This window comes from Trematomus bernacchii, unplaced genomic scaffold (assembly GCF_902827165.1).
Source record: "Trematomus bernacchii unplaced genomic scaffold, fTreBer1.1, whole genome shotgun sequence".
Taxonomy (NCBI): Eukaryota; Metazoa; Chordata; class Actinopteri; order Perciformes; family Nototheniidae; genus Trematomus; species Trematomus bernacchii.
In genome coordinates, this window is record NW_022987485.1 from 18,810 (window position 1) to 23,408 (window position 4,599).

At 42.3% G+C, this 4,599-nt stretch overlaps 1 long non-coding RNA gene across 1 annotated transcript; it reads right to left on the reverse strand.

Moving 5' to 3' along the window:
• Positions 1-875: 875 nt before the first annotated feature.
• Positions 876-3,921, reverse strand: LOC117498997. Its single transcript, XR_004557640.1, has 3 exons — positions 3,830-3,921; positions 2,761-2,845; positions 876-1,161 (listed from the first exon to the last, which is right to left on the reverse strand). It is a non-coding gene; the product is annotated as an uncharacterized LOC117498997 (long non-coding RNA).
• Between the last annotated feature and the right edge of the window lie 678 nt (positions 3,922-4,599).

Consider the following 4,599-nt stretch of genomic DNA (forward strand, 5'->3'; position numbering starts at 1 on the left):
CAGGATTTTCAGGATTCAAAGTTGAGCAATGTTCAACTTTTGAAGCTGAGGTGGAAGCGTCAGCCAATCAAATCCCGTGTATGCAAATCTGACAGTTCAAGCGCTAGCCAATCAAACCGCGTGTATGCTGGGAGAGACATACCGCAGGTCATTTCCTCATATTCCAAAAAATGGAGGAGAAATTAGCGGTAGGGAATCACCCGGTGCTTTATGACCAGTCCCTATTTACCTACCGGGATACAAACCGGAGGAGCCAGGCATGGAGGGAGGTGGCAGAGACAGTGGTAGGTTTTCGCCTGTTTGGAGAGTTTATATCCAGTTTACTTCGGGCTTTTTTGCTTCGTATGTCAGGGGCGGGAGATTCATGTGATTGGTTGTTGGTCGCAAAAAATCCCCAAGCTTCAGATACGCCCACCTCCAAGATTTTTTTAACACTGCTGTGTGGACGGGCCGTTAGTCCAATGGACACGGTCCGATCGTCCCCCAATCTTCACCTGTATATCACCGGTCCATGCCTCAACAGCTCTACTCCAAATCTGAGATCTCACCATATGCCGTTTCCATGGAAACGCATCCCTCGCCATAAAAGACGATGTCGCTATAACTCCTATGAAAATGTTTCAAAAAATGCTCAAACTTCACATGTGTGCTAACAGTCCAGCCGTGAAGACATCTACGGGACAGTTTTGAGATTTTTCAAATGCCGTTGGCATGACGACAGATCATTCACCATCAAGTTAGTTCAAAGGTTTGCAGTTCAAATATTCTGCTGCTTTTCCAAGCCTTTTTACTCTCTTTTCTTCTCTCATCACACGTTCAAGCCCCCAGTGTTCATGTATCATTTCAATCTAAATTCTTCACTTTCTTCTTACACATTACATTTCAGCATAAAGCATTCCCACTAGCAATTTCTTCAGGAATTGCATTCTCTAGTTCACAATAGATATTCATCATAATATACTTTCATCATCCATGTATCTGCTTGAAGAAAAACAGAGGCAACAGCTAGTGATTCAGAAAGATGCTAAGTATAAAGCTAAGTGGTAATCATGGATGTACCTCTCTGTTGATGTTGGGTTTGTTCGAGGGCCCAGCATTCCTGGTGTCAACGTGCTCGCTCTCAATGGGACCATCAGGGTTGGAGTCTCTTGTCACAGGCGCCTGAAAATATATCACCATTAAGGACATTTTAAAATAGAGAATAAAACCATAGAATTTCATGCAATCACTACATATTATAAAATAAGACTAATGCATTTTCTAAAAGGAAACATCTAAATCTAAATGCATGTCAACAAACACCAGACTTCAGAGAGAAAGGCCCCCCACCCATTAAATACTGTACACTAATGGCGCGTTTCCACTACAGCGCGGAGCACGGTTTAAGAGGGCTGTGACGTCAGCGGCCCGTCTTAGGTTGCGTTTCCACTTGGCCTAGTACCGGCCGGCGGGTCCCAATTCACAGTTTTTCTGGCCTCATAAAATCGTGGGTCTAGGGCCAGAGACAACGAGGCTGAGTCGGGCTGAGTATGCTAAACTAGAGAGAGCATCGCTGGCAAGGGGGCTACAACTACAACAAGATGGACATATTTGACCGTGATTTAATTGTAATACACGTTTCAAAATGATGCCGAAGTAACAACATACTGATACCGGTTAGTAAAAACCATGAATTAATACTTTGTCAAGTCGGCAGACAGACGGCAGGCAAAAAAACTTTTAAAATGCGTGTTTTCTAAATGGAGATTGGCTAAGCTAACGCAGTATATGCTCCAACCGTCCACACTCACAACAACGGCCTATACAGACATAAATAAAGCAGCGACTATATTCGCCATGACACAGGCAGTCTGTGGTTTGTACTTGTTTAACTTTTGTCTAGTTTCTGAACATATATGACGAGCTGTGAGCTCTGAGTGCTAACAGCTAACGGCTTGTGTTGTTTTTCTGGGGTTCTCATTGAAGATGACGTCACGGCTCCGCCTACACTGCGTTACTATAGATACTACCCCAGTTCCTAAACTGTAATGGGAATGCCGCCATAAGTGAGCCAGTCCTAACGAGGCCTAGCCATACCGAGCGAGGCCGAGCGAGGCCGTGTAGTGGAAACACGCCATTATGCTACCTTAACCTCGTCTTTCTCACACACTGAATACAACCAGCTTAGTGGGGACATTTCACACACCATGTTGTGGTCACTTTTGGGGACCAAGTGTCTCTAGTTTGTGATACACTTAACACAGTTTCTACTCAGGATCAGATGTAAGGCGTGTTGTGGGGACGTCGTAGGTATCCCAGAAAAGTGTGATTTTTAATCAAAAGGAATGTCAGTTTAAAGCCCAAAGTTTGTCCTAAATATTATATTAACATTGGCCTTATAAAGGGAATTGAGAAAACCGCTCGGAAGTACTTATTCACAATAGATATTCATCACAATATACTTTCATCATCCATTTATCTGCTTGAAGAAAAACAGAGGCAACAGCTAGTGATTGCTAGTCTTCTTTGCAGTTCCTTATCATTTATAAGGTCCCCTCTGTACTCCAAAATAAAATCTCCTGTGGAAAACTGACCATGGGCAACTATACCACGTCCTGCTAGACAATATATGACATTTTCAATGAAAGGGGCCATTAGAATGATGAGTCTGTGGACTATATGTAATTCCAAAAGAAATGTGGAGATAAAAAGCGACTAACAGTTACACGATTTGATTATGTTACAATATAATGATGAACACCTTATGTAGCATCCTCTTACCTTTCACTGCATTGATGTATTTCACATCTAATCGGACATTCTGTTGGGCATCCTTAAGGGGACTGACCCTTGGTGGCATTTCCAACTGCAGAGAAAGGTTACAAAAATTAGATGGCTTTTTTAAATTCTTGTTCATCATTCCAACTGTGCTAGCTGCAAAAGCATATCACACACCTAAGCACCATGCAAATACACGTTAACAGCTAGGCTATGCACAGACTCTATCACTACTTTACATCACAAACCATTACTTTAATTTTAGCATGATATTTGATCATTTGAATGAATCAAGCCTGAGCCCTGAAGAAAATAAATCTGCTTGAGTAAATAGCATGGGTGGTGGGGGAGGGGCACAGACATGTGCGTCAGTATTTTGCTAGCAGTCTGAAGGCGGTTATAAACCAAATTAATGAACTTTTATGTCTGAATCATTAATTGTATTACACTGGCAACATATATTGTTACTTACAATAAATATATAGAGCCACTCCTTTGGAAAACGTGATGAAAACAAGCGTGGACTTGAAGCTAACTGTGACATGGTATGGTCCGCTTTAGGGGTGGAACGTACCATTTTAACGTTTACAACTTAAAGGTAGGGTAGGTAAGTTTGAGAAACCGGCTCGAGATACACTTTTTGTTATATTCCATGGAATGCTCTTAACATCCCGATAGCAATGAATATCTTAAGTGCTTTGACAAAAAATCCATAAAAAAATGTCATCTGTGGAAGCCGTAATACTGTAAAAAGCACGACCAATCATTTTAGCCGGCCCGGCTAAATAACTGGATGGCCTACCTGCCTGTCAGCCTTCCATCTGTGCACAAACTTATCTCGTGCCCTCATTGGTCATGTGCGCGTTCGTGTGTGTTGGAGGAGGGGCTCTGTAAGGAAGTGGCAGATTTACTCCGGTTGTGTATTTTCAAATTCTAGCGATCTCGAGCCGGTTTCTCAAATGTACCTACCCCACCTTTAATTTTAAATATAGTTTATAATTGATTAATAATGCCTGATATCATATGAAACTAGGATGGGGACTTAACAATCGTAATTAAACGTCATACTTACTGAACACACTGCTCGCTCCACTCCTTTATGCAGTCTGTCCTCATTAGCTCTTCAATGTTTTGCACCTGCACGCAGGCAGCTAAACAGTCAAGCTAGATGGGAGGAATCTGAGTACAACTTCCTGTGCACTTTCAAGTTAAAACCGGAAACCACATTTACACACAGGGATCTTTGCTTTTTTCAGTGTAAAATTGCGCCGCAGCCCGCACTCTCGGGGGAATATCTCCGCAACGGAACGAGTTTAAGTTTCACTTTCACTTGCAAGATATAGCCCAGCGCCACACATTCATCAGACATTTTGAAGCTTGTTTGTACCATTTTCAGGCGATTTCTAATCTATTTTAGAAAAACTATGTTTTTTCAAGAAGCGTATAAACAAACAATGGATGTCTTTCAGCGGCGGCTGGTGGAAAATATTTTAGGTGGGGCTGTGGAAATGGTGATCAAACAATACTAGAGGGGTCCGGGGGGATGCTCCCCCGGTAATTTTTTTTGAGAAAAGACCCCTTAAATCATGACTTCTGGTGATGTTAGAGGGGGGGAGAAGGACAATTTGAGGCTTAAAAATATGAGAAGACTGATCAATACCTCCATAACTTCAGTGTGGTTAGCTATGAATCTTCCAAAACTTCCAAACACCTTGTCCTGGACATAGTTTCTACAGCATAAACTGTGCAACAGTACAGTAGGCCCACACAAACTGCAGAACACCGGGGCTTTGGGAACACTGATTTAATTCCCATTTAACCTGTTAAGGGGCTTTTTTCCCC